Source organism: Leuciscus leuciscus (genome assembly GCF_965113295.1).
Source record: "Leuciscus leuciscus genome assembly, chromosome: 10".
Lineage (NCBI taxonomy): Eukaryota > Metazoa > Chordata > Actinopteri > Cypriniformes > Leuciscidae > Leuciscus > Leuciscus leuciscus.
In genome coordinates this window covers 19,870,062-19,881,992 of record NC_138734.1, presented here as the reverse complement: position 1 = coordinate 19,881,992, position 11,931 = coordinate 19,870,062, and the positions used below count along the sequence as shown (strand labels likewise).

General features: G+C 46.6%; 1 long non-coding RNA gene across 1 annotated transcript in view; it reads right to left on the bottom strand.

Annotated features, from left to right (window-relative positions):
- Positions 1 to 10,101: 10,101 nt before the first annotated feature.
- The window catches only part of LOC309508544, a 64,807-nt gene continuing 62,977 nt past the window's right edge, over positions 10,102 to 11,931 (bottom strand). The window contains exon 3 of the long non-coding RNA XR_014209527.1: positions 10,102 to 10,704. This is a non-coding gene — a long non-coding RNA (uncharacterized lncRNA). The remainder of the gene's footprint in view (positions 10,705 to 11,931) is intronic.

The window sequence follows — 11,931 nt, the reverse complement described above, 5'->3', positions numbered from 1 at the left end:
TTCACCACAGCCGATTACAACTCCCAATGCGGACAACTTCAACAGGGAACCTTTTCCCCGGAGACTTCAACAGGAGACCTTCACACCCAGACAACTTCCCCGAGCAAGCTTGTGCCCAAAACTACTCTGAGAAAACCAGCTGCGCCCAGAAACTTCTCTAAATGGCCCTTTTATCTTTGGCTTGTGAAGCAGGAAGCCTGTGTAAACGCCGCTCCTTTCTCTCTCGCACCTGCAGTGCATTAGCGCTAATCAGGCCGGACAATGTTTCTGCCACACCCGGAACCGGAGTGGGATGTGTCGCACACAAATCGTTCCCTCTGTGAACCTCAAGAGGGTTCCGCTCGCTGAGCGTTTTCGTCACCCGTGACATCCCCCCCTGCCAATCGGTTCTAGTCCCTAGAACCGGTGTTCTTCAATTCCATTCGCCATACCTCTCAGGTGGCTGTCCTCGGGTGTCCCGCTGAGATTGTCGGGGTGGTGAGGGCGGAGCCGCTCTTGCTTCAACTTCAGGGTCCCTCGGGACCACAGCCCACCCTACCATGGGTACCTCTGGGACGGGTGGTGCACTTGGGGCCTCGGCCGCTAGCTGCGGATAGTTCGGACATGGACGGAGCACGTTTCGATGGAGCACCCGTATCGGTCCTGGTTTCCCCTCGGGCCGTACCGAGTAAACTGGAGCATCAGGCCCTTGTCGTCACTCCACCACATATGGCATCGACTCCCAGCGATCGCTGAGCTTCCCCTTCCCTGGGTGCCGGTTGTCCCTTACCAGCACTCGCTCCCCAGGTAACAAAGGAGCCTCTCGGGCAGTCCGGTCGTATAGCCGCTTGTTCTTGGCTGCTGCTGCACTCAGATGATCTGAGACTCGCCGGTAGGCATCGAGCAGTTGGTGGTGGTGCCGATTCACCCAGTCAGTGATACTATACCCTCTTTCTGCAGCCTCGGTCCCCAGGAGCAAGTCCACAGGTAAGCGGAGATGGCGCCCAAACATAAGGTAGGAAGGAGCATACCCGGTGATACTGTGCACACTATTGTTATAGGCTTGCAACAGCGAGGGGAGACTCTCGGCCCATTGGCCCTGTTGTTCACTCTCTAGGGTCCCCAATAACCCCAGCAGGGTCTGGTTGAACCTTTCGCACCCCCCGTTACCCTGAGGGTGATATGAGGTCGTATGGGTCTTCCGGCACCCATAAAGGTGGCTCAGCTCTTGGATGACTCGGGACTCAAAATTTGGACCTTGGTCTGAGTGTAGGGTCTCCGGGCAGCCAAAAGGTTGTATCACTGCCCTCCAAAGGGTGCTGGCTGTGGTAACTGCCGTCTGATCTACAGTGGGGACGGCCCAGGCGTATTTAGTGAATAGATCAGTCATCACCAGGATATTTTGAAATCGATCCGTCGGCCGACCTAGAGTCAAGAAATCGATTCCTATAATGTGCAGAGGTGCTTTAGGCCGCAGGGGGACCAGTAGGGCTCGGGCTTCCTTCCTGCGTTTGAACAACGTACACCGTGGACAACTCTGAACGAACTCCTCAACTTTCTTTTCCATCCTAGGCCAGTAGAAATACCTCCTCAGCAGCGACAGCGTCTTCTCTTGGCCCTGATGGCCAGTATGGGTGTGGTATGCGGTCAATAGCTCCGAGACTTGGTCCTCCGGTACCACCACCTGATGTACTGTCTCCTGTGTTCTGGGATCTCGCATCGAACGGCAGATTACCCCTTCTCTAAGTCGCAGCCTCTTCCACTGCCTTAGGAGCTGTTGTACTCCCGCCGTCTGAGCCCGCCTTTCCTCTGCCCTCGGCATGTATCCCTGTCTGAGGTACGACGTAACCTGACACAGGTCTGCATCTCCCTGCTGCAGCCTTCTCCACCGCCCGGGGTCCCACCCCCAACTGGACGGAACATCCCTCAGGGTCCCGGGAGCCTCCACCATTGCCACCAGCAACTCGTCTTCGGGGCCAGGGGTACAAAGGGGCGTTTGGTCGTCCCTCCGGGTGGCTGGGAGTCTGGACAGGGCGTCCGCATTTACGTGTTCTCTGCCGGGTCGGTATTTAAGCTGGTAATCATAATTTGCTAGTTGTGCCACCCATCGCTGTTCTACTGCCCCCAACTTGGCGGTCTGCAGGTGTACTAACTTATTATTATCCGTAATCACCGTCACCTTGGCTCCCCACAGGTAATCTTTGAACTTCTCCGCCATGGCCCACTTCATTGCCAGTAGTTCGATTTTGAAGGAACTGTAATTCGCCGCGTTCCGCTCTGCGGGATGTAAACTTCGACTTGCGTATGCAATCACTCTCTCCACTCCTTGTTGCTCTTGGGCCAACACGGCTCCCAAACCTGCGTTGCTGGCGTCAGTGTACAGAAGGAACGGCTGGGTGAAGTCTGCGTAGGCCAAGATAGGGGCCCTCAGAAGTTCCTGCTTGAGGTTCTGGAAAGCGGTCTCACAGGTGGAGTCCCAGTGCACTGACGGGGAGCCTTTGCCACGGGCATGTCCAGAACCAGCAAGGAGTTGGTTCAATGGCTTAGCAAGCCCAGAGAATCCTTTTATAAAGCGTCGATAATATCCCACGAAACCCAGGAACGACCGCACCTGTCTCACTGTCCGGGGCGGCTCCCACCCTTGGACCGCCGCCACCTTCTCCGGGTCGGGGGATATCCCTGCAGCACTGACACGATGCCCCAAGAACTGTACCTCCTTCCGCAATAACTGGCATTTGTCTGGCCTAAGCTTCAGCCCATATAACCCCTCGGACCAGAAAGTCTACCACGATGTACCCAGTGTAGGGGATGTCCAGACCATTTGCCCCCCGTAAAGTCAGCCTGGAAGCTTCCATTGCTTGGAGCCGACGATCTGCAAACAACTCCTGGGCCAGACTCTCCGAGAATAATGTAACTTGAGAACCTGTATCGACCAGACAATTTATCGTTACTCCGTTAGCTTGAACCTCCACGGTGGGACAACGCTCAACCCAGTCATCTCGTAAAGCAGGAACAGAAGGAGGGTCACACAAAGGGGTCCCACACTTGACCCACAGTGGCCGGTGGGACTAAAAACCCCCTTGAGAACCCAGACGGAGCCCACACTGACGACTGATGTGTCCCGGGTCTCCGCAATTAATACAGATGGGCCTTCCCTGGTCATCCCACTGGAACCGGGGGCCCACAGGACGTAGGGGGCGGCGCACAGGACCTCGCCCCTCCTCCGAATACGACCTCTCTCTCACCATCGATCCGCCCTCGACTCGACCCCGACGAAGTTCACCCAACAGGTTCCGAGATAGTTCCGCCATCTGTCTCTTGACATCCTCTAATAGTTCAGTTCTCAGTTTCTGTTTCCAATCACTCGGCTCGACAGGCGCGGGTCCACTGGCACTACTTGCTGCCACACAAACCGGTGTATGAGTCGTCTCAACCTGATCTAGTTCCAACGCCAAGGCCTCTTGTCGCAGAGCCTCAAATGTCATAGTGGGGTCTCGTCGAAGCTGGAGTCGTATGCCCTGACGTACCGGCCCCTCGCGCAGCCCCAAGACAAATTGGTCTCGTAACAAGACATCTCCTTCACCTAGTCCATGATCCTGTCGTCCCTTCAGCCGGCCAAACTGCTCCCGCAATTTCAGGGAGTATGCCCGAAGAGTCTGCTTAGGCCCCTGTTGATAGTTAAAGAACTGGGAACGAAGAGTGGCCACCGGGGTAGAGTCTCCATATAATCCTGACAAGAAATCGAAGATAGTTTTCGCGGTAGCCCGTGTGGCTTCCGATGCAGCAAGAACTTCTCCTTCCAAAGATCCCAACACAAACTGTACTTTCTGTGATGCACTCAGTCCCTGTAATCCGGCCAGATATTCCGTCTGCGCCTTCCAATCGTGCAAGCCCAACTCCAATCCTGGCCCTCCATAGCGCTGTGCCCAAGGAGCTCCCATAAAGATCGGCATGACTTGCGGACGAGCCGCTGGTGCCTCTTCGTCCACCATCGCGTACCTGTGGCCGCTACAACTCACGGTGGGAACCCTGCCGACTACGCCACTTTATGTCACCGGTGCGGGCCGGGGCGGACTCGGATGACCAGCCACCCCTGACTTAGACACCACCGTGAGGAGCCGACACCACAGGTCCGCAACAGATGGACAACGCAGACAAGAGATAATTTCAAAGGAATAACAATCTTTATTGAACACAATTTATCAATGAGCACAAGCGTGATAGACTTCAGTGTCTTCTAGGTCTTCTTCAGCTACGGGTAGGTACTGATCGAACGTCGCAGTTTCGCCCTGATACGGCTCACTTCAGGACTCGGACGGTAAGTAGGAAGGTAAAGATTCTTCTCAGTACAGGATATTTGCGTCAGTGCACGTGAGTGAGACAGTGGCTTAAAAGCTTACTTCACCAGCAATACTGCATTCTTCAGGACTCAGACGGTGAGTAGACAGGTAAGGGTTCTTCTCAGTACAGGATACTTTCGTCGGTGCACAGTAGTGAGACAGTGGTTTAAAAACCTACTTCACCAGCGATGCTGCATACTCCCAGACTCAGACGGTAAGTAGGAAGATAAGGATTCTTCGCAGTACAGAATACTTTCGTCAGTGCACAGTAGTGGGACAATGATTCAAAAGCTTACTTCACCAGCAATGCTGCATACTTCAGGACTCAGACGGTGGGTAGGAAGGTAAGGATTCTTCTCAGTAATAAACACTTTCGTCGGGGCACATTAGTGAGAGAGTAAGTTAATGGGCGGCTTCGCCAGCAATGCTGTATATCTTCGGAGCTCAAACAGTAAGTCCGAAGGTAAGGATTTTTCCACAGCAATATGTTCCTTCCTAGAGCTCACAAACAGAGAGAGTGGATTAAGAGGAGGTTTCAGCGAGGCATTATAGTACTCAGAGCTCAGACGGCCCGAGAGAGGATAACGCAAGAAGATACTTCACCAGCTCAGCTGTATCACTCTGGGATTCTAATGGAGAGCAGGTATCATAACTTTTCACAAACGTGTAAGCAGGGGTTGGGGCCGCTTCTCAGCAAAAGCACACAGCACTCGTGTTCACTTCAAATCCACAGCAATGAATCAATGTGTATCAATAAGGCAAAAGCACTGCAATTCACTCACACGATAGGGCTGATCAGAGGTCTCAATCCATTCGTTACACTCCCGTGGGGGATATTCAATCCTCAGTTCCTCTTCAGCACACTCTGAAACACATAGCTTCCCCAACAGTCAGATTTACATTCACTGCATCCTCTTCAAGCTTTTCAAATGTTTGTAAGAGGAAATCAATTCACTTATCTTTCTCTCTCCCTTCACAGCGCAGATCCAATCGATAAATCAGTCCAGCAGATTCCCACAGACGAACTCTGATCCAGCAGACTTCAATGGGTGGCTTTCACCCCAACGAGACTTCACCACAGCCGATTACAACTCCCAATGCGGACAACTTCAACAGGGAACCTTTTCCCCGGAGACTTCAACAGGAGACCTTCACACCCAGACAACTTCCCTGAGCAAGCTTGTGCCCAAAACTACTCAGAGAAAACCAGCTGCGCCCAGAAACTTCTCTGAATGGCCCTTTTATCTTTGGCTTGTGAAGCAGGAAGCCTGTGTAAACGCCGCTCCTCTCTCTCTCGCACCTGCAGTGCATTAGCGCTAATCAGGCCGGACAATGTTTCTGCCACACCCGGAACCGGAGTGGGATGTGTTGCACACAAATCGTTCCCTCGGGAAACTCGTGACTCGTCAAGAGGGTTCCGCTCGCTGAGCGTTTTCGTCACCCGTGACACAAGCGTCTGCCTAAATCATCTACATTCATCGTAGAAAGGCTTGTTGTGGTAATTCTAATAAAGTGTGCAGTCTCGTTGTGCATGTTATTCAGAAACGTGTTCACAAACTGCAGACAATTATCATCATCAACAGGAATTGCAGACTCTTCGACCCAGGCACGCTTAAATCGATTAAAGAAAGCAACTGGACTCTCGCCAGCTTTTTGTTTAGTATTGGCTGCGTGCGAGATGTCTTGTTTAGCAGATGACAACCTCAGTAAAAATGCAGTTAATTGTTTGAAAAAATCTTTGAGTTTACTTGAACTGGCCCAAATCCAGTCATTTTCATAGAAGTCATCATCATCATCCGTCACCTTAAGTCCACGAAAAGGTTTAGACAGATCAACAGGTTCTGGATCCTTTAACACAATGCTACGGGCGGAAGGTGCATTGTTAATTGGGTTTAGAAGATCGACCTCTTCAATTAATTCCTCCTCCGTAATTTCGGCAGGTAATGTTTTAGTTAGAATGAAACGATAATCTCGACCAGTCAGTTGGCTGTACGCTGTTAACCGTTTCAATACCGACACATAGTGATGCGGAGATCGGGCCGGATCCGGTAATTCTTTGCAAATTGCCATCGCATCAGAGATATTAAGAGGATGAATTTTAAATCCGTCTGAAGTTTTTAGTGGGTTCCGAGCAGACAGAGGTTGGAATGCTTTCATATCTGGGAGGGAGGGGTTGGAGCGCCTTTAGTCTGCAAGGGCCTTTTTTCCGTCTCAGACTGAAAAAGGGAGATGTTAGAAATCTCCCCCTCTCTCTCAGACTGTCCAGCCCGCGAGGGAGAAATATCCTTTTCTGTCTTTTTATCTCTATCTGGACCGCGGTTCCAGTAGGACTGCATGTCTTTCCAGGTCTTATAGGATTGTTTCATATAATCAAAATCCCAATCTGGATCTCCCCAATTTCCAAAGATCATATCTTTTGCTTTACGCATATCTTCATCTTTAAATGAGCCGTCGCGAGGAAACGAGTCTAATTGTGTCTTGCCAGCCGTCCAGCCAGCTAAATTTGATAAATACGGCTCTGTGAAGAATGCTTGATTATTTCTAATCATAAAGTCTTTTGGAGATTCATCAATTAACGGCGGACTAATTTTAATCCCCATTGTGAATCACACAAAAATTTCTCCTCTAGTCCAATTCAACTAAAATTTCAAAGTAGACAAATTTCGAAGTAGCCAAATAGAAAGCAAAGAAAAAAATCTGCAGTTTTAATTAATTGTGTTAGTACATTGGCCAAAAAGAGAGAAATAAAGAGACGAAGAGAGTAGAAGAAAAGTAGCCTATGTATTATTCATTCATAGCCCAAAAGACCGAAGCTCATTGAAATATCTTTGCGAGAGAGAAATATCCTGCTCATCCCTTTGTTAATGTGACCGGGGATTTAGGTTTACCACCAGGAACACATTTGGGGGTTCTATCTACTTTAAGTTTATTCCTTAAATGATATAAAATAAAAACTACTGATTTTCAAATGTGGTTTATCAATTTAAAGCTGCCGTCGGCAACATTTTTTTGATCATATTCAGTGAAATTGACACTATAATCCGACAGAACAACATAAATAAGGTGGTTTTAGAAAAAAACCCGAGCTTCTAACTCCACCTGGAGCGTGTTATTTGTTTTGCAAAAATCCAGCGCTCCCGCTTCATCAGGTCCAATCAGCGCAGGGGGGTGTGAGATCTGACTGTCAATCACAGGTCGTGCACACGCCACAGATACCCCCTCACTCGCGCACGTTAATATCACATGCACACGCCACGCCTGAAGTTCGCCTGGAGATTGCATGAAGCGTGATGGCGGAGAGAAAATCTACTAACAAGCTTCCAATTCCTCGGTTATTGCTATCTATGGATAGATTAGCCAGGGCAGCCTACCTCCGAGTCCATGGTGTTGATAGATGCTGAAGAGACGGACGCGTTCACAGAAAATCAGGTACACACGCACAGTGACGCACTGACGAGCACGACCTCGATGGGAGGGTGCTCGCTGGTAGTGGGGAGGGGCATGAGAGTTGTAAACATTCAAAATTTTGGCTAATCGACCCAATCTGCCAGACTTGCCGACGGCAGCTTTAATTGATAAGAAACAGTTCCAGTTCTTAAATGTTCACAAAATAAACAGAAAAGAGCAGAAAAAAACAAAATTAAATGAATGAGGTTCACAGAGCTGGTGACAATTAAAACCAGCTAAATATCACAGTCCACTTGTGTATGATAAACACAAGACTCTTAAACACGGCAATGCAGTAATACAACCGTTTAAAATGCAAAGAAAGAAAAGGAAAGGAAAATCAAAAATAAGAGTAACGACCGTTATCAAAACTTTTCGATACAATACAATACGGCAGTGGGAATACTGTTCAAAGAAAACAAAACAACATACGTACATTTTTATATTACCCACTTATTTATCCCTTGAGAGAAATTAGAGAAAATAACACTCACATAATAATCAGCTTTTACACACCAACACTTTCACTTCACGAAGGGCTGAAATCTCCAACATTATGGTGCACACTGTAAATAATCACATTAAATTATAATTACATGAAAAACACCTGAAACAAATGGAAAAGATGAAGTATATCACATTTGGCATAACACCAAATAACATGGCCTAGACCGCATGGAGTGACGTCATATCATCGTGGACATTACACACAACATAACTTCCCAAACATGACAGTTCTCCGAATCAACACAAAATATACATCCACAAATGGTATTAAACAACAATATATTTACAAAACATTGTATTTACCCATGGATGACTCAAATTGTCGACAATATCTCGAGAGTGCGCGTCTCTCTTGCACTGCCCGCTGCACATCCATAGACAGTATAAGAAATGGACAGAGTCATCTCATTGGAACTCAATTGAGGCAAGTGAAGCCCATTTTCAGCGATTTTTTAGGACTTCCGTTCCTGACGCGCAGACTCAAACCGAGCTTGACGACGTAGATGTGACGTGAGCAACCCGTCTGTCTTCTAGTGGGTGTGGCATGAGAAATCTGAATCATTCCCTTCCGAATCTTGCAGAGACGGAGATCGTGAGTAGGAGGTGTCCATGAGCTAGGAGCAGGAGAAACTTTTGCTAGGTATTCTGATTAATTATTTTGTCATTTTGCCTCCACGTCTCCCCGATTGCCCGCAAGCTTCTCCTCCCGTCAATACGGTAATCTCTCTGCTGTGCGACAGAGAGTCGCGTGGTTATGACGCAATCGTTAGCCTACTTTTACAAAAACTGTTTTTACGGGGCCATAACGTAAGCTACAAGGTAATGGAGCATTTTATACATTGTCGTGTTTCTTTAGGACAAATGGACAAATGGAGTCTTCAAACGCCTCAGATGTAAAGTTATTTGCTGTCAAAGTGACGCCAAAATTAATGGGAGTCAATGGGATGCTAACAGCAGGTGAAGTTCTGCTACAAGATGGTGGCACGCGGCCGGCTTCAACTTCCGGTCGACTTCCTTCCCGCTTGTGCACATCTCACCAACAAAATATACTACGGATGCCGTGAGGCAAGAACGCAAACGCGTTGTCGTGCGCAACACACAAAGCGCCACCCGCTGATGACTCCAAAGAAATACAGGTAGTCTCTGTTTTTATATTTAAACATGGAAAATAATAATTAAATAAAAGACTTTAACATAAGGGAGAAAAACAAACTTTAAAGGCATTTACCACCCGGTTACATTAGTAAAACATCATTTATCGTTCTTCTCTCATTAAAACACGAGGATATCTGATTTGACCAAATATGGTAAAAATCACAGCACTTATCAAAAAATATATATTTCAGCAGACAGTAAGAATCAATCTTTATTAAAGAAAAATTTAATTCTTACCGCCTGGAGAATATCCCGAACCGAGCCCCCAAGCTGTTAGAAATGAAGAATTCCAACAAGAGTGGCTTTTGTCTTCATCTTTAATCAGGCATATGAATGAACAATGACCCAGCGCTGGGGAGACAATGCTCAAACTCACAAAACTCTAGATATGGAATATATAATAAGAATATGAGGGGAGTATTTGGCTTTAGCCATGCCTTGGAGTCCAGTAAGGCCTATAATGCATACAATAGGGTGCTCTTCTGACACTTGCTTTTTGTTAGTTTTTATTAGTTGTCATTTTTATATAAACATTTAACTTTTAAAATAAAGGTTTTACAACAACATCCCCATCTTCTGTTAAATGTGGGCCTCTATAGAGACAGAGCGTATTTAGGCCACGCCCACACCCAGGGGGAAAACAATCAAACCGTCTCCATTGACTTTGCAAATGCCTAAAAGCTGCTGTGTGACAAGGTGTACAGCAAACAAGCTAAAAAACCCAGAAATAAGTTTTTATTAGCTCTCGACCCCAAAAAACGAGTGTTTTTAGGACATAAAAGTGGATACAGGCAGTTGAGACAGAGCGTCACGTGTCTCATTACTATGAGAACTAACGTACGCCCGCTGGAGGAGACCGTAATCGGCAACACAGGATAGTTTATCTTACAGAAATATAATATATAAAACTGACATTTGGATATTTGACTCACCAGTGACCAAATGTTTAACTTACTGCACACGTAGTGTATTTTTAGTGCATACTGAGTGTCAGGATCCCACAATTGACCCATTCGTTCCAGCCTGTATCCAATTTTATGTCCTCAAACGCTCGTTTTTTGGGGTCGACAGCTTATGAAAACTTATTTCTGGGTTTCTTAGCTTGTTTGCTGTACACCTTGTCACACAGCAGCTTTTAGGCATTATTCTGTCTTTTGTTAGAAGCAAGAAATGACAAGGAGGCAGCCTCTCGCAATGCAAAGTCAATGGAGACAGTTCGTTTGTTTTCCCCCTTGGTGGGCGTGGTCTTCAGATTATGACGCGTTGCGCTCTGTCTCTATGCTCATCTATTGTACAGTATATGATATTGGTGGAGGGTGGTGGGGGCCCACATCAATATTTTTTCAGGGGGCCCCGAATCCTCTAGCTACGGCCCTGCACGGGTTACTCTTGTGGCGCAAGTTAATTTGCGTAGTATGCGTACGGTCGTCTGGTGGAAGCTAGTTATTTTAGAATATAAAGTTATAAATATGGGTATCTTTCTTACAAAAACCCATGGCTTCGCATTCGAAGGCCTTTATTAACCCACTGGAGCCGTATGGAGTTTTTTTTTTTTTTATCATGAATGGATGCACTTTTTGGGGTTTTAATTTTTTTCCAGCCATTCACTGCCATTATAAAGCTCGGAAGAGCCAGGACATTTTTTAATATAACTAGGATTGCATTTGTCTGAAAGAAGAATGTCATATACACCTAGGAGGACTTGAGAGGGAGCAAATCATGGGCTAATTTTCATTTTTGGGTGAACTAACCCTTTAATGCAATGCTAATCAACATAGCATCTATGATAGAATTTAATAAAATAATATATTCTCACTCTGTGTTAAGAGCAACATGAAACCACAGATGTAATTTCAAACACGACGGACATGTTTTGTGATTCTGGAGCAAAACATGATATTAAACTCATAAACTGTAGTGTTTGACGGTATGCTAAGCAAACATACTAGCTTTCCCTGTTATCAAGAGCAATTGTTGTTTTTTTGTCAAAAAGAGTAATTTTGAAAAGTCAATCCAGGTATTTGAATGTTTTCATTTGAATCATTTCATAATTGAAAGCAAAGAAGGTTAAGTGAGAGGTCCGATAAAAAAAAGAGAGATTTACAACGTTATGAATAAAAAAGTGCCAGTAAAAAAATTAAAATAAGTGGGGTGCAGTTAACTTGTTAAATTAAATGCTCTTTTTTCGTCCTACCGAAAATGTACTGGGAGCCCACTATTGCTATAGTTACGATCTCATTTCACTGTTATTGAGTTTTTTTTTAGCTTTGTACAAAGTTTGCTTCGTGCATTTAGTTTAAAGGACAAGTTCGGTATTTTACACTTAAAGCCCTGTTTTCAGATAATTTCTGATGAAATAGAACGGTTAAGATTGAAATTTGGACACATGCTGCTGGCCCGAGAATTTTCGGTTTCTGTGGTAGCACCCCCCACCTCCACAATGGTTGCATAGGCGCACTGGAACAATCCTTCCTAAAACGCATTAAACTTTCGTTTACAAAGA